Raw genomic sequence first — 19,116 nt, forward strand, 5'->3', positions numbered from 1 at the left:
GTCCGGACACACTAGCACTTTGGGAGGCCGAGGTGGGTGGATTTCCTGAGCTCAGGAGTTCGAGACCAGCCTGGGCAACATGGTGAAAACCCATCTCTACTAAAATACAAAAAATTAGCTGGGCATGGTGGCACATGCCTGTAATCTCAGCTACTCAGGAGGCTGAGACAGGAGAATCATTTGAACCTGGGAGGCAGAGGTTGTAGTGAGCCGAGATGGAGCCACTGCACCCCAGCCTGGGCAACATAGTGAGATTTTTTTTTTTTTTTTTTTTTTTTTTTTTTGAGACGGAGTCTCGCTCTGTCACCCAGGCTGGAGTGCAGTGGCCGGATCTCAGCTCACTGCAAGCTCCGCCTCCCGGGTTCACGCCATTCTCCTGCCTCAGCCTCCCGAGTAGCTGGGACTACAGGCGCCCGCCACCTCGCCTGGCTAGTTTTTTTTTTTTGTATTTCTTAGTAGAGACGGGGTTTCACCGTGTTAACCAGGATGGTCTCGCTCTCCTGACCTCGTGATCCGCCCGTCTCGGCCTCCCAAAGTGCTGGGATTACAGGCTTGAGCCACCGCGCCCGGCGGAGACTTCATCTTAAAAAAAAAAAAAAAAATTCAGGTTGGGGGCTAACTTAAATGGACATCTGACCATGAGATCAAAAAGGATATTTTAGCATAAAGGAAAGTTACTGTCAGCAAGTAATCATGGCTTTTGGTAGGCAACATATATGGTACTTATCTCATTTGCTTCATGTTTAACATCATAAAGAGGCCCATTCTGAAATTTTATTAGCAAATATTGATTATAATTTCATTAGACAAAACCAGTGCACACTAGTTAATGTTCTGTGGTGGCCAGAGAGATTCTGTGGTTAACTACAACTGAAAACTTAATCTCTTTTGGAAAACATAGAAAAAAAATTTTGCTAGGGAGCTAAGCCTTTTTATGGGAACTATGTGAAGAGTGAGGAGGAAGCCTAGAGGTGTTTGCTGAATTTACTAAATGAGAGGGGCAGGAGAGTAATAGAGTATAACAGAAGTCTTAGAATGGCTTGCCTTTTTTTTTTTTTTTTTTTTTTTGGCTTACTCTCTTCTGAGAGTGCTCTTTAAATCTTTGTTCTTTTTTCTTTTCTTTTCTTTTCTTTTCTTTTTTTTTTTTTTTGAGATGGAGTCTCGCTCTGTCACCCAGGCTGGAGTGCAGTGGCCGGATCTCAGCTCACTGCAAGCTCCGCCTCCCAGGTTTACGCCATTCTCCTGCCTCAGTAAAGCTTTTTTTCTGAAAGCTAAGTAGAACAATCCTATAGGGTTCATTGAGCAGTTCACCTAGTCATGCACAAGAGAGATGAAAAGGGTTACAGGATTCCAGACAAGCCCGTCTATGAATTTTAAGGGAAAACCAAGCGAATGGAGGGCACTGAATTTTGAGATGCTATCTGGTTATTTCAGTTCATATTTTAACTAAATACAGTAAACAACAGAAATGGGAAAACATCTGTAAACCTTCGGGAAATAATTCTTTCTTGAGTAATAATGGAAGATACTGGCAGTCTAACAACTGATACCAGAGGGATTTGATTGCTGTTTTAGTGGAACCACAGAATTAATTGATAACGGAAGTGCTGCAGAGACAATATCCCTTGTTTTTTGGTGAAGCACACAGAAAAGTGTCTTGCAAAGTTTTCACACACAAACGTGGTTGCAAAGTTTTCACACACAAACGTGGTTGCAAAGTTTTCACACACACACGTGGTTGCAAAGTTTTCACACACAAACGTGGTTGCAAAGTTTTCACACACACACATGGATCGAATAGGGACTGAGTCACATGAATTGAAAGCTTGTGAAAGAGAATTGCTATAAAGGGGATTGTGACCTAGACAGGCACCCACTTTGGTGTTAAGTCTTTCCTTAACTATTACTGAGTTAGGAGAAGACAGTATTGCAATCATTTTTTTTAGATATTAAAAAAATGGACTTTGTTGCACATACCAAATAATCTAGTTGATTTGTGACATCATTTGACAGTCTGCTCTGTAGCAGAAGTCAAATGAGAATGGAGTTTGAAAATCCAGAGGGACTTCTCAAGTTAAAAAAAATTGAATAATTATGGAAGTAATATATTTATCATACAAATGTTGGAAAATGTAGAAGTTTCAAAAAAAAAATTAAAATCACCCAAATCCACTTTTGCTCCTTTCTGTTTGAGAAATTCAGTCTAGCTACCAAAACTAATTTTAAGTAGCTAAATTCTTATTAAGCTCCACTTTATTTTTCTCTCTTCTAACCTCACACATTTCAGTTGCCACTTCTTAATACTCCCTACCCCATTATATTAGATTGGTGCAAAAGTAATTACAGTTTTACAATTAGATGTACATATCTGAAATTATAATTATTCATTAATTTGGCAAATACATATTGAGTACCACAGCAGGTGCTGGGGCACAATTTAGACACAGATTTGTATTCTAGCTTTTCCACAGAATATTTTATCACAAGCAGTTTTCAATATACTTATTTTTCAAACATGTGCTTTTAATATTTGCATAATGTTATATTTTATGGCTATATCTTATTTATTTCTACCCCTCACCTATTATTGGAAACTAACTTTTACTATTTTCAATAATTCTGTAATAAACATCTTTCTTCGTATCTCTGATTTATTTCCTCAGGTTAGAGTCCTGAAGACTTCAGAGCAATTTACTATATTACAAGATTACTAGAATGACAGGTAAGACCCTTGTTACATACTGCTAAGTATCTTTCTAGAAATCTTTCCAGAAGTTTTTATGAACTTTCCTTCGCACAATCAGTGATATTTTAATCCAGCTTTGCCAGTGTTTAGTATCTCACACATTTTAGTAGCCCCTGTTTTGATTAAATTTTGTTAAACAAAAAGTATGCTTCTTATTCTTTTAATATGTATTTCTTTGATTACTAGTGAGGTGAGAAAAAAACCTTTTTTCTTTTGATATTGGTCTGAAAAAAGATACATATATATATCTTAAAGTATATATATATTTATATACACATACTACTAATACTTTATGTATATATATGTGTGTGTGCATATATATACAGGAGAGGTGGGTGGGATAGGATTGCTACTGATATCTGCTAGGCACTTGCCACCCTCAAGAATTATCAGGTCCTAATGTCAGTAACACTGAGGTCAAGAAACCCTGCATTAAACTATTCACAATTATTTTTGGCATTTGTGATAAGATAAGCTTGAATAATTCTCCAAATAGAATGTGTGTGTGTCTCTTTTTATGCACATATGTCTGGGCTATTTATTTTCTTCCACTTCTGCAGAAATTGAATTTGGTGACACTACCATATGGCTCTAATTATTATTGCATTTAAAAATGTATTAATATTTTATTGGGCCAGTCTGTTAACCAATAAATTATTTTGGAAGACTTAATGTCAATATAATGTTCAATTTCCTCTATCACATTTGTAGAATATCTGTATATTTATTTCAAGTGTCTTTGTAAATTCCCCAGTCATGTTTCATAATTTTAATAAATAGCTGTACCCATTTCATGTCTGCAATTTTAAAGTATTTTCTTAGTATTGTACATGTGATTTTTTGACCATTTTTTAAAAACAGAAATATAGTCTAAGATGCAATATATTTTCATAATATGGTATATTAAAAATTACTGTGATTTTACTTTGTATATCTATTTTTAAACATGCTATCTAAATAACAACATAAAAATTCCCATGTGCTTAAAAAATCAAACAATATAAGTTTAAGTCCAGTAAAATGTGTACATTGTTCTTCCTATCCATTCCTAATCCCATTCCTCACTGTAGAGGAACGTTTATATATAACTAAGGACTGAATCTTACTCCTTTTGTTACATATTTGCAAACATCACATTAAATGTAGATATAAGAAATACTTTTTACACAGATAAAATTATATCCTATATATTTAAAAACCCCATTGTTTCTTAGTGTATCTTAATCATTCTACATATGCATCTATGAATATACATTTATCTGCAGAAGGCAGAATAATCCCCTTCTACAGAGATGTCCAAAGTCCTAATGCCTGGAGCCTATGTTACCTTCTATGACCAAATGGGCTTTGCAAATATGGCTAAGGTTGAGATGGGGAGAATATCTTGGGTTTTCTAGGTGAGCCCAATCTAATCGCACCAGGCCTTAAAAGTGGAAAATTGAGGCAGAAAAGTAGGAATGAAGCAATGTGAGAAGGATTTGCCCTTCTCTTTCTGCCTTTGAACATGGAGAAAGGAACCAAGGAATAAAGGTAGCCTCCCAAAGTGAGAAAAGACAAGGCAACATTCTCCCCTCCAGCCTCAGAAAGGGACACTGCCCTGCCAACACCTTGATCTTAGCCCAGTGAGACCTGTGTTGGACTTCTGATCTACAGAACTGTAGGAAATTACTGTGAGGCCAAGGCTGGCTTAGTGAAAGAGGCTGCAGGGATTAGAGATGTCTGCAATTAATGCAGGACTGGAGGAGTGGCAGCACACCACATTCTTGCACGCTAGGCGAACCCCACTTCCCAAAGGTCACCACATAGTCATCGTGAGAGGCAAGTGGACAGTAGAGGTTATTGGTCCCGCAATATATTTTTTGATGAGGGCTGTAGTGACAAAGCCTTAAAGATGTGGAGGCACGGATGCTTAGCTGGTCATAGAACCAGCTATAGGGATCTCAAACAGTGAGTTATCAATCAAATTCTTAAAAGGTCATCCTTGTCCAGCAAGCAATGTTACAATTTCTCCAAATTGAGAAACTACCTGAAGAAGTGAAGTAAAATAAATGGATTAGAATTTTCAAGTTTGACAAAAGAAACAGTAGAGTTAGAGTAGTAGATAGGAGGCTAGGAAGAAGTTAATAAATAGTATATTTTTGGAAGCTGCTAATGGTGATCAATAAAAATGTTTTCAGTTGTTATTTGAGCACTTGAAAAGTTTTTTCATAAATATTTTAGAGGAGAGAAAGATTGTTGGGATAAATCAGTTTCCTTGAAGAGTAAAAGCCATATATCAAATCATGTAACTAGAAAATATGAAAAAAGCAAGTTCAAAGTCTGGAAAAATTAAACTATGTAACAGATAAATCAAGTGAACATTTAAAAAATATTCTGTATATATGTCAAGTGAATATTGATATGTATGTTCTATATATATATCTAGTGAATATTATATATATATATCTTAACTATTGAGAATAAATAAAATAGTGCCATAAAATAGGCACTAAAGATTCACAGAAGGCCTACAATGGATTGCATACATCATATTATTATGATAGCAAATACAGAAAAACATGGAATGGATTTAGTTACACACTTTGCATCAGAAATGAAAAGTTTCTGTTTCAAATTGCTGAGTACATCTACATGATGCTTCATGGTAAGTCTAAAGTGTGATAAATTTCGAAGTTTAAAAAAGGATGTAAGAAATTTTATAATGTCATTACATGCTTTGAGTTATTTAAGTTTGGGAGGGAAATTTTGAATTATGTACTTTAATGCATTTCTGAAGAGACATTTATGGTATACTTTAATGGAAAGGGTTTGGAAATTGGAATCCAATGACCTAGGTTTGAACTTGGTGTTGTCACTTAACTTGCAGTGTGACCTTTGACAGGTCTGTTAAATACTTAGCCTTCAATTTTCTTACTAACACAATAAAGAAGAAGCTAGATAGAAGGGATATTTAGCTGTAGTAGAGTAACCAGTGAGTATTCATGGTTGCATTCCCTGACTGGCTGGTCTTGCTTAGCAGGCAACTGTCCCTTGTTCCCCACAATGGAAACTCATCTATAATGGCACAAACCAGACCAATGGTTGCCTGGGTAGAAGGTAGGGCATGGGAGAGGATTACAAAGATGCACAAGGAAGATTTTGGGTCTGATGAATAGGTTCATTATATTGATTGTGATGATGGTTACACAGGTGTATACATATGTCCAGATTTACTCAGTTTGCTGAGTGTCAATTATACTTTAATAATTTTTTACACTGTCTGAAGGACTTCATTTTGGCATTTCTCATAGTGTGGGTCTGCTGGTGATTAATTCTTTTAGCTTTTGAATGCCTGAAAACATATTTATATTATCTTCATTTAAAGAGATATTTTCACTGGGTATAAAATTCTACATTGATAGTTTTATTATTTTACTACTTTAAAAATGCTGCATCAGTATCTTCTCACTTGCAGTGTTTCTGATCAGAATTATGCCATTGTCCTTATTTTTGTTCCTCTTACATAACATGTCTCTTTTTTTTCGCTTTTAAGATTTTTCCTTTTATCACTGATTTGGTGCCATTTCATTATGGTTGTGATATGCCTTGGTGTAATATTTTCAGTGTTTCCTGTGCTTGGAGTTTCAGTTCTGTGAGTTTACGTTTTTTTCATCAAATATAAAAAACTTTTCTCCATTATTTCTTCAAACATTTTTTTCTATTCCCCTTGTCTTCTTTGGGTATTTCAACATCATGTATATTAGTCTACTTAAAGCTATCTGATAGCTCAGTGATACTTGTTTTTTTTTTTTTCTAATTTTTTTTAATCTGCAGGTTAGTAAACATAAAGATAAATAAAATTAACGTAGATTTTATTTCTTTATCTTCATTTTTACTAACCTTCTGCAAGATCTGATTTTCTATTAATCTTGTCCATTTTATTTTTCATCTCAGTTGTAATTTTCCCCTCTAGAATTACGAATTGATTTTTTTCATGATTCTGCTAAACTTCTTGAACATCTTAATGCTATAATAACTGTCTTAATGTATTTTTCTGCTAATTTTAACATTTAACATTTGTGCCAGTTATGGACCAGTTTAGATTGGTTTATTTTTCTCCTTATTATAGCTATATTTTCCTACTTCTTTGTGTGCCTGGTGATCTTTGATTTTTGTATTCCCATAAATATGCTTGAGCTTTTTTTGGTATGTATTTAAAGTAGTTGGAAAGTGATTTTTTGTGTGTGTGGAGGATGGGTTGCTTGTATGATTTAAGTGGGACTACAGCAGCATTTAGTCTAGGGCTAAATATTGCCTGCTAGTAAGACAACACCCTTGTGAGTAATCTACCCAATACTCTGTGAATTATACATTTTCTAGTTTGCCTGATGGGATATGTAGATCCTTTGTTTCTTTCTTTGTGATTAGACAATTTTCTGTAGTGGTAGGGTTTGATTTCTTTATCTTTTCTGTATCTTATACAGGTTTTTGCTGTGGTTATCGTGAGGCTTACATGTAACATCTTATTAATATAAGCATCTATTTTAAGCTTATAACAATTTAATGTTAATCCAATGGTGGATTGAGGTATGAGTCCAGTATTTGTTCCATTGGATTTTATTAAAAAAAATACCGTGTCATTGAGCATCAGTTATCACAAATGTTGATGAGTTCCTATAAGATTCCTATGGGACTCCAATCACTTCTGAATCTTGGTGTTCTGACATATACCTAGAAAGAAAATTTAAACGTATCTTTGATAGTTACATATTTTTTTAAAAAAAACTGGTATAACCTAAAAAGAAGTAGAAATGGATCTCAAAAATAATATGATCTCAACTCCAAAGGTTCAAATAAAATTTTTAAATCAATTCAATGGATTCTTAAACACTATTTGGCAAACATGAATATTATGGGTAAGGTAATAACATAGAAGATGATATACATTTAAATGCAAAATAAAACTCACATTTCTAAATTGAAATAAACATTTTTGGGTGTCAGTGATTTTATTGTTTTTACAAACATTTCTTAAGTGCTTTAAATGTTATTTAAAATTATAGCATCAAAAAATACAACATTTGGGGGTAAATAACAATGGCTAGAATGTATAGAGCACTTCAGAGCTTTCTCCAACATTATCCTGAGTATCAAGGATAAACCTGGAAGCAGAGTAATGTCAGTGAGATGGTGGAGTAGGAGATCTCAGCCTTCATTCTCCTGACAAATAACAATTAAATAGCTATTCACAAACACAAATAACTCTGGAAAAACCCCAGAGTCCACTTAAGCAGTTACAGGGGAAGAAATAAACCGAAAATTACTTCACAAAAAGGCTAAGAAGGACAGTTTCATTTTAACTCCACCTCCTTCCCATCTTCCAGGCCAGCACTACTCAGCACAGAATAGGAATTCCATAGCTTGCAAGTTCCCTTCACAAGGAAAAGGAGACTGTGGTAAAAAAGCAGCTTCCCCAGCTTTTCAGGGCACTGACCAAGTGACCAGCTACAGTTTCACCCCACCCAGACTGCTGGGGAGACTGGCATGGTTGAGACATCTGAAGATGCCTGGGTATAAAGAAGAAAGATAGATGCTGTCATTATCAGCCAGATACTGAGAGCCACAGCAGTCCTCAATGGCCTGTTCTGCATAGGTATCCAGCAGTCATCCCCACTAGGCACCTCAACAGCCCGTATGGCCACCACGCACTCCCCACAGCGTTCACTGCCAAGAACCCTACAATGTGCTCTTTAGCAGACCCCAGCAGCTTGCTCTAGAGGACTCCAGCAGTTTTAGTAACGAAACAAATAGCTAGCACAGTTGCAGTGGACCACATACAGCCTTCACGACGGAGGGCCATGCAGCTTTTCACCTTCGTCATCTTTAGGTACCTAAGTCACCACCTCTCTGCTTCTCCTTTCCAGCGTTGCCCCAGCTGCTGCTGACCCAGGAACCTCAGCCCAGAGACCCTACACTGTCAACACATACATGCCTGCATATAGCCTTGAGCCCCAGCCCCCACTTCCACATGCATACTTGTGCCTGACCCCTTGTATTAGTCAGGGTTCTCTAGAGGGACAGGACTGCACTAATATAGATGTATATATAAAGGGGAGTTCATTAAGGAGTATTGACTTACACAATTGCAAGGTGAAGTCCGACGATAGGCCGTCTGCAAGCTGAGGAGCAAGGTAAATGCAACCCCTCTGCATTTTTCAAAATCTGTGCGTACTCAAGCCCTGAAGTTGACCCTCCAGAATCTGCATATATGAAAATTTGGCCCTCTTTGTATGTGGGTTTTGCATCCTACAAATACTACAGTTTCAGTCTGTGGTTGAAAAAAATCCCCTTATTAGCAGACCTACACAGTTCAAACTTATGTTGTTCAAGGGTCAACCAGATTTGATTTTTAAAAACATCGTTATTAAAATGACTTTCACGTATTTATTTTTAGGTTTTCTTAATGCGGCCATTAGAAAATTTAACATTACTGTGTGGCTTGCATTCTATTTCTGTTGAGCAGTGTATGCAGCCTTAGAGTCTGAGGAAGGTTTGCTTTAGATAGTATAAGGGAAGATAATTTAATAAAACTAAATAAATCCTGAACCAAGGATGTAAGCAAATCCAAGATGCACAGTTGATTATCCCAGGCTGTACCGTAGTACATGTCTCATCATATGTATACAGTGATTCCTGGTGTATGCCTTATTCCAATGTAGAAAACTACCACATTTTATGCCTCAGAGCAGGACTAGAATAGGATTCTGGAGTAAGCAAATGCAGAGAAGAGATGGGTACACTGAAGCTCATTGAATTGGCTTAAACAGGTCAAAAGGGTAATTGTGTGTTAGATCATCAGCCTATAGTGTGCGTGTGTATATATGTTGTTATTGAGCTCTGCCGTAAGAGGCTTCCTGGGGAAACACTGGAAATGATGGGGTTTTCTGTGCATAATATATAAGTTGTCTTATCCTGGCATCTGTTAGCTGCGTGAGATTAGGCCAGTTACAATATCTCAATGTTCTCATCGTTAAATAAAAACCAACCTCACAGCAAGCGTGCTGTGAGAGTTAGAAACAAGCATTTCTAGCATCGTGCCTGGCACACAATAAATACTCCTTGAGTTGTATATTAGGATGAGTCAGCATGTGTTCAGGGTTTCTGAGGAGGGCAGAAGGGGAGGACACAAAGCCCATGCCAGGCTCAAACTGTCATCCTCTCTGCCTAATATGTGACCTTTGACAAGTCACTAATGCTCTCTCATCCTTGGTGTCCAAATGCATAAAATTAGGTTAATGACACCTTATCAGAAGAAGTAGGAGTGGCAGAAACAGGAGTGTGTGCTCTGAGATGTCAGTTACCCAAGGCATTGTCAGTAGCCTACAGTGAACCAGGTATCAGTTCCTGGCAAGGATATGTAGACATCAGATCGTTAGGCAGAAATTTAAATTTTACTTCTATGTGGTCATCACAACCCTTGAATCTGGCAAGATTCTCTTTACTTTTGCTAAAAGCTGACCCAGTACATATCTGTACATTTCACATTTGTCCACGGAGTGTGCCAATTTATTAAAGGTTTCCTACTAAAGAGGTAAAATGAACACTGATCTTGCTATAGAATTAGTCATTATAAAGTCATTTACTAAAAAGCTAAACTTAAACTCTTTTATATTATATCATGTATGCCAACTGATAAAGGGGATTACTTTACCAAGGGTAGTCAAAGTGCTTGACTCTTGGTCCGGGAAGGGCCAAGGGTAACATCAGAGCATGTCTGGAGCAGGTTCTTGAGGTGCTCTCAGGTGAGCAGGAGCCAGCCTGCCTGTGCAGTTGTGGCAGCCTTTGTGGGATGAGGACTTCTACTCTGCGGAGTCAGATGTAAATATTTTCTTTATTTTTCTTTTTTTGAGTATTTATTTCCTTTATTTTTCCTTTTAACTGGGTGGATTTCTCTTTGAAAATGCCAATGTGTTTTCTTTAAAATAGCCTAAAGAGAAGTTTCTTCCTCTTTGTTTAGAGTGAAATTTAAGGTAAATCCAAAGTTACTTTTTAAAAAAAATATTGGACGAATACATGTTCATTGTAGAAAATTAGAAATCACAGAAAGTTAAATAAGAAAATGTAAATGAACATTCCATCATCCTGATGCAACTGTCATTTACATTGTGTTGTGTTTCTCCATAAATATTTTTATGACTATGGCTATATATATATATATGTATGTGTGTGTGTGTGTGCACGCGTGCATATATATGTGTGTGTATATATGTGTATATATATGTGTATATATATCCACACATACATACACACACACATATATAATTTTTAGAAAGATGGAATTCTTTCTAAATATGGATATTTTCTATATACAAAACAAATCACACAATGATTATACTACAGAACAATTCTTGGAAGATAGTAGGTATCTAAATATTGGAAGGATAAGTATATTCTTTATACCTTTTAAAACATATTATCTCATATACCTTTTATTGCATTAAATATCCCTTGAAAAATATAATTTTAAAATGGCTGCCAAATATATTTTTTAAGTTATAAGCATAATTTAATCAACTCCTTACTATTAGTCACTTTAAGTTTTTCATTTCTAAATTGCTAAAATGAACATGTCTTGTACATAGTAATTATTGTGTACAGGTCCAATTTCCTTAGAAAAAATTCCTAAAGTGAAATTTTGGGGGGTCAAAGAATATGAACATTTTAAACCTTTTTATAACAGGGTGCCAAATTGTCTTCCAGTAACTTTTGTTTAAAAATTACTAATTTTATTGCAGTTAGACCAATAAGTGGGTATTGTAATGCAATTTAACAGGAGAAATATTCTTGTTATCTTAATTTTTACTTCTGTGATTACTAACATGTTTGAATAATTTTTTCTTTTTTTGTAGAGACACAGGGTCTTACTATGTTGCGCAGGCTTCAATAAATTTTCTTTTCTTCTTTTTTTAACCAATCATACATTTTTAGGTAAATTTTCTAATACTCTTTGCGTGTTTTGCTCTTGGCTTCCTAATCTACTTCTTTCGTTTATTAAAATCTCTTTATCCCTAAGTGGTTCTATTATAATTCTTTTGGCAATACAATGATGTTTCTTGCTTTTTATGTAATCAAGACTGTCATTCTTTTTCTTTGTGATTTTTGCCTTTTTCTTTTGTGCTTTAAAATGGCTTTCTGTGCCATGAGACCCATTTGTTGTTCAATTATTAAAATTTTTTTCACATGCAAGTTTTCAATCCACTTCAGTCTCATTTTGGCATAAGAAAGGGCTAACACGTTTCCTCTAGTAGTTAATCATTTATCTCCATGTGATTCATTGAATAATCCATCTTTAATGGGTTGTGTCACTTTTATCATAATAAACATTTGTAGGGAGGAATTGAGCTGCTTACAGTCTTTTTGTTCAGTTCGATTGATCTGGCTGTTCATTCTTAAGCTAGTACAAAACTATTTAGGTATTTACTTCAAGTCACTTCTCTTTCTTTAAAAAAAAAAAAGGTTTTTGGCAAGACATATTGCCTTCACTTCTCTCCTCCCTCTTCCTCACAGAGTACCTCCCCACTAATCCCAAATCCTGACAAGTCTACCTTTGAAATACCTTTGAGTCTTCCACCTCTTTATCATCTTCCCACTGCTTATGATTACTCAGGCCACCAACACTCCTCCACTGTATTAATTGATCACCCTAGCTCCAAACTTATCCCATCTCATTTGTTTCTACCCTACAGACAGCGATCTTTCTAAAATGCAATCTAATCATATGTCTTATTTTCTCAAAATCTTGAATGAATTCTCATTGGCATTATGCTAAAGTCAAAACTTCTTTAACCTATGGTCCAATCAGTTAGTGTTTTATTGGCAAAAATCTATTTCCCGCTCTGCACCTAACAATAGCCATGCCTATTCTGACTTGGCAGAATGACGGTGAGCTTAGGTGGCTGAATGGCTCTCACTTCTGTCTTTCTTGGTGATATCAAATGGTTCTGACACTGGGGAATGTGCTAGGTGAAGTGTGGTAACTGGAGGCATGAACACATGCTGTGCTTCTCTGCTATAGTGATTTTCAAACTTTTCTATGCATGTGCATTGCCTGGGAATTGGTGTTAATATGCAGGCTCTGCATGTAGGTTTGGGGTGTAGACTGAGATTCTGCATTTCTAACAAGCTCCCAGATGATAATAATGCTGCTGGCCCAGGACCACACTTTGAATTCCAAGGCATCTAGCAGGTGCCTGGTAAATGTTTGCATTTTTTTTTTTTTTTTGCTTCTTTCTCTTACTGCATTCTAGGGGATGCAATAACACAGTATTTCAAAATATGTTAGTCCTTTTAGAAAATTAAATTTAGAGACTGTATATTTTAAGTAAGTTTAATTTCAAGTTTTGCTGTTATAAGTAATACTGTGAATTTGAACCTTTGGCCTATCTCATAGGGTTCCTGAGAAGGAGAAATTTCATGTAAATAAAGAAATGAGAATGTACTGTGTTGTTAAGCTTTTGGATGGCTGTTATTTAATGGAGATACGAAAATGCAGAAAGAAATGTGGACTGGACTTTACATTTTGATAATGAACAAATAATCTTATGGTCAAAAGAAAAGATATTTTGAAGAGAAGGAAGGAAACAATGAAGGGAGGGGGATATAGAAATGTGTATTGGTAACTTCTAAAGTTAAGGTTTATATTTGAGAAGAAGTACAGAGTAATGGTTAAGAGAGAGGGGTCTTCTCAAGTTAGAATTCCAGCACAGCCGCCTAACAGTGACTATGGGCCTAGTACACCCCTTTCTTCTTTCTCAGTTTTGTCATCTATAAAATGGGAATTATGAGAAAATCTTTCTTATAGGGTTGTGACAATTAAATGAGATGTTAGTTGAAAACAATTAAAATAGGTCTATTTAGTGCTCAACAAATAATAGTTATTATTTGAAATGAATATGATACTACCCCAGAGAATACTGCATTTCAGCCCCTGAAAGCAATCAATCCTTTGGTTCTTGTTACATTTTAATCTTGCAAACTCATACAATACTTATAACTCATTTTTGCAAATCATGTCATTAATTTGAATTTGAAACTATCCGCTCCAAATGGAGGTAGCCACCTGACTGCTAAGAGGGAAGAGAAATGTACATGTATATTGTGTTCTTACCAGACAAGGGACAAGAGACTGTCTCAGAACACCCCACGTTGAGGTAGATGATACCCTAGGATAAGATGGCCCTATCACAGAGTTATAGCACTTTCGAATGTGTTGCCTGTTAAAATAAATCTAGAGCATGTCAAGTTATGTTTTCCTATCAATGATTGACAGTGCAGAGGTTGTTAAAATGACTGTATATCTTTATTAGGTGTGTAAAGGTAATTTAAATATTCTGGGTGCATTTTTTAAGTCAGAAGAAAATGAGGTTTGTAGGCTCATTTGAAACAATCTGTACTACATGGAATTATGAGCCACATAATCTCGATGTGAATATTTATTTTGTGAACATCTGCTTGAATACAAAATGTGTGGCTTAAGCAAATCTAACATGAAAAATACTGCAGTCAAAACTAAAAGCATTTAAAAAGTACACTTTCTTGAAAGCAATGGCTTTTATTTGCAGATAGTTGATAAGATTATAAAACAATGTTTAATAAGTAGCAAAAGACAACAAAATGGATTTGCTGAGATAGAAAATACTAATGAGAACTGTATAAAGAATTGCACATCCTTTCCTTCATAGTACTTTAATCAATATTGAAGGCAAAATATATTTGACTAAAAATTTAGACTCACAAAATTTTAATTAAACAATTTTGAATCTTAGTCTTTTTAAAATAATACATATGCTTTGAAGAAAAAATTTTAAAATACAGAAAAGTATAAAAAAGCAAACACTGTTTATAACACTCTTCCATAATGACATTATATATTAAACTATGATAGTTTTCTTATACAGTCACTGAATATATGATTTTTAATATGTGTGGCCTTATAGTGATTTTAATTCCTTTTTCTGTCCAGCAGGAAATGTCGGTTGAGTAAAAATGAGTCTATTGGCCTATCTGCAAGAAAATTCTAGGTTAGGGAGATTCTAGAGTTTAATCTTCTTTTTCTGGGAATCCACAAAATGTTGGAGTTTGTTGGAGAGGAAGAAGGTGTTTTGTCCTATCAATTGTCTAAAGTTTACACTAGAGATAGAATTGTAGTAGCATGGCCAGAAATATTTAAAGGCCTGGAAACATACTACTGAAGTTTAGCATACACACTGAAAATGTCATTAAAGGTACAGTTCTTAATCAAAATTGAGCAGTTTTACCCACAGAAGCAATTATATGTGTCTTGCTATGGTTTAAAGAAGTAACTGGTCAACTCACTGATATTGAACATATTAGACTGCAAAGCAGGCAATAGTTATCAGTTGGCCTTGCCTTCTTGTAAGAAGTTGCTAGAACACCAGCAACTTACTAGGCATCAAGTTCTAATTTAGATGCAGTGGAACTCTCCCATTTCACCTTTTCTTTCACTGTACCCCGTCCCTCACACTATATGATATTCAAACCCTACATTTAGTCTGTACTGCAAAATAGCTTCCGGGATGTTTTCTGTTGCACTTTTGCCAGACAGTCTTTTCCTATTTTCATTTCACATATAAATCAGACTTTCAAAAAATGTATTTTATGTCTATTCTGGCAGTATGGACTGCATCATCCACAACACTCGCTGATGAAGTCAGCCAATATTTTACCTACCCTGTCCTAATCATTGTTCTGGGTGTTGAAGATACAGTGGTGAGCCAGAGAGCTGAGGTTCCTGCTTGTTGGAGCTTGAATTTTAGTAGTGGGGGACAGCAAACATGCAAATGCATACATACATATATATACACATATTGCAGGGTCTGGCCAGCAGCCCTCAATGCAACGGGGCTCTCTCTTTGTTCCCAGGTGGATCAGCAGGTCGAGAAATAATAGACACACACAAGATGGTGAAAGCTGGGTCCGGGGGGTCACCGCCTTCTGGTCTCGCAGTGCCAACAATGCACTGGATATACTAGCATTTATTATTAAGTTTAGTGAGGGTGGGGGTAGGTTAGGGATTTAGGGTCATTTGATTATGAGTTGAGAGGGTCACATGGGGATGAAGTAATTCTTTAACATGACTGAGTAATTCTTTAACATCTGTATGCAGAAGTACAGTATACAGAGATAAGAATTTACAATATAGTGTGTGCATCAGTAATTTCTAACAGAGCCGTAAAACAGAAACACAGTCTTTCCATAACCTATGATTAGCAAGATATTAATCAGCAGTAACAGTTGCAGCAAAAGCTGGTTACAAACAATCCATAGAAACAGGACGTGAAGCTAGACAACTGGTTAGACCAGAAATTCTCAGAAGGGAGTATGTCTTAACCCTAAAGAGGCCTAGAAGAGCTGTGGCAGGATGAGGGCGTTTATAGCCCTATCTTATTCATATGAACAGGTGCCCCTCATGCGTCCGTTTATAGGCTCTCCACAGGGTGGCATTCTATTCCCAGAGCGATGAACATCTGCTTTTCTGGGATAGGAATCCTGGTGATGTGAAACCTCCCTGACCACACGTCTGTTCATAGGCTCTCTGCAGGGTGAAGCACATCATGCACTGTTGGCTCATTCTGGCAGCCCAACCTGGCATTGTCTTTACACAATCCTGCATGCAATGTTGTATTTACAATAATCAGGAGCTTTTCATCTTTTATTCCATAGCAATAGTTTCAGGGGCTCTCCCTGCACACACATACATTCATATGGAAGACAATTGCCATTACCAGTAGGTGCAGAAACACTGAACAGAGTGATATGATGTACAGTGGGCAGTGGGTGAGCTACTTTGCTCCGGATGGTCCTTCTCTGTGGTGAATTGGGTTTCATTGTCCCACTACAGGGAGGGATTGCTCAACTTCATGGGCCTGAATGCAGCTGTCCATCCTGCCTGATCCTGGAGACGGGGCTGCTCAGGCTTTGGGGTCCAGGAAGACTTACTGGAGCCTTTGTTTACCTTGCTTTATTCTTTTTGGTATGAGAGGTTTCATGTATCTCTACTATATTTGATATTTACGTTATTTAATGTCAGGAACATTTTTGCTCTGATCCACATGTATGATAATGAAGCATTGAGGTTGTGTTATTCATCCCATTTTGGGCTGTGGGACTAATGTGATGAAAGGTGGATACATAGATTAGACATCCATGGGAACAGAGTGGTGGTTGTGATCTCCATTTTTTTTCTTCTTGCTTCCTTCATTTCTCTTGACCCCCTTTCTAAACATCTTGGGATTAGGTCCAGAATGCAAGAGCCTTGGCCCAGTGCAATGGCTCATGCCTGTAATCCCAGCACTTTGGGAGGCTGAAGAGGGAGGATTGCTTGAGCCCAGGAGTTTGAGACCAGCCTGGACAGTATAGAGAGATCCTGTCCCTGGAAAAAAAAAAATTAGCTGGGTGTGGTTGTACATGCCTCTCGTCCCAGCTACTTGTGAGGCTGGGGTGGGAGGATCTCTTGAGCCTGGGAGGTCGAGGCTGCAGTGAACTATGATTGTTCCACTGCATTCTAGCCTGTGTGACAGAGGGAGACCCTGACTCAAAACCAAACAAAATGCAAGAGGTCCAAATGATCTTCCATGTTGGCACCATTAAATACCAGTTGCTCTCAAAAGAAAGAAATCCTGACTTTCCCCCTAGGGGACCATAAGGAGATGTCAGCAAATTCAGGCCTCAGTCTATCAGCTGATAAGTTATCCCACTCCTGATGTAAAAGCTCTGTTTGATGTAGATTTTATTCCAGAAATATTCAGTGTTGATATTTTCCCTTTTTTATTTTAAAATAGTATTAATAATTTACCTAAAAATAAGAATTATAATTAATAAGATAAAACATTATAGTATTTAAAAACCCATCTCGATGTGAAGGTTTTCTTGTCTCCAACCCTGCTGTGACCCTTTCAAGGAATGATTGTCTTCCATTTGTCCATTCACCCTTCATGATCTTATTGACTGTTCTGCCAGTGGGGTACAGAATCATAAAGCAAATGACAATTTTTTTTTCAGAAACTCTAGATGCAAAAGGTAAGAAACAATAAGCCATTGGGAGAAGAGGATCCAGCTCTAAACATTCTTTCTTGGATAGAGAACTTCAATAGAAGAAGTGTTTCCATTAGTTTTCTGGGATATTGAAGTTTACAGATCAAACTTTAATCTCAGATCAATACTTATAGTCTCATAGTAGGTACAACTGAATACATATTTTAAGAAATTAAAAAACATGTATAATAATATAACATGAAAGGTCTTATCCTGATGATTTGTTATGAGCTTTTATAATATGATCTGGGTTCATAAAAATCAAATCATAAAGAATAAGTGCAGATAGTACATTTCACTTATAGTTCCATATTCATTTAATAATTATATATACATTAAAATATGCAATTTTCAAACATTTTGGGGTCTGGCCAGAATGTTTTCAGAAAGAGAAATATGGAAAGCTAGGAAGTTATATTTGCTAGAATACAAGTATTCATAATTTTGGGTTTGAATTATGATATACTCTGCCCATATCCACAATTGTACATTCTACGGTAGTTTCCATGGTGAAAATGAGATAAAACACATTTTCACCTTAAAGGATTAAAGGTCCAATTTACCGACAGATTTCTTTGTGATACAACTGCAATCATCAAGTAAAATTCCCCAAATATTGTACCATATGCTTTATCACCTTTTACTTTTTATGTAAAAAGTATGTAATAATCTTTTCAAAATTGCGTCATACTGTGCTTTCACTAGAGTGGGACGGTGGAGTTATTACCTCCACCTGTTCTGCCAAACTGGGAGGTAATGGCTTTATGCCAAACTACTTAAAAGCTAAAAAGTTTCATCCAATTCCTGACTGTGGGCATGTTGCCATTACAATTCTTTTATTTTGTTCTGTCTTTGTTAGTGCCTAATCATCAACCAACCTGGAAGAGACACTAAAGACTACTTCTGACACAAAGAGTTCTTTTCTTAAAAAGTAGGGAAACATTTTGCCTGACATTCAAGGTATCTAAGAAGGAATCTCTCCTCAAATCAAGGAAATCACAACTGAAATGTGAAGTGTTAAAAAACCTACATCCCCACTGTTCCTCAAATTTCAGAAGATACTGTGTCTGAAGAAGAGTTAGTGATACAGTTTGTCAGTTCACTTACACCAATGGTTTTTATTTTCCAAAGTCCACTTATTTCTCTAGCAAACCCTGAACCAAAGAATATGTTAATTTTATACAATATATTGGCATTGTAAGTTTTCGTGATGAATTTTTATCTTTAGTATGATCCAAGACAGGAAACAGAAAATGCATGTGTCCACATAGAGATTG

At 36.2% G+C, this 19,116-nt stretch overlaps 1 long non-coding RNA gene across 4 annotated transcripts in view; it reads left to right on the plus strand.

Moving 5' to 3' along the window:
• The window catches only part of LOC105490678 (uncharacterized), a 500,528-nt gene that overhangs the window by 185,312 nt on the left and 296,100 nt on the right, over positions 1-19,116 (plus strand). For all 4 annotated transcript variants that reach the window (XR_011614803.1, XR_011614805.1, XR_011614802.1 and 1 more), the window contains one exon: positions 2,664-2,722. This is a non-coding gene — a long non-coding RNA (uncharacterized lncRNA). The remainder of the gene's footprint in view (positions 1-2,663; positions 2,723-19,116) is intronic.

Source organism: Macaca nemestrina, chromosome 16 (genome assembly GCF_043159975.1).
Source record: "Macaca nemestrina isolate mMacNem1 chromosome 16, mMacNem.hap1, whole genome shotgun sequence".
Classification (NCBI taxonomy): domain Eukaryota; kingdom Metazoa; phylum Chordata; class Mammalia; order Primates; family Cercopithecidae; genus Macaca; species Macaca nemestrina.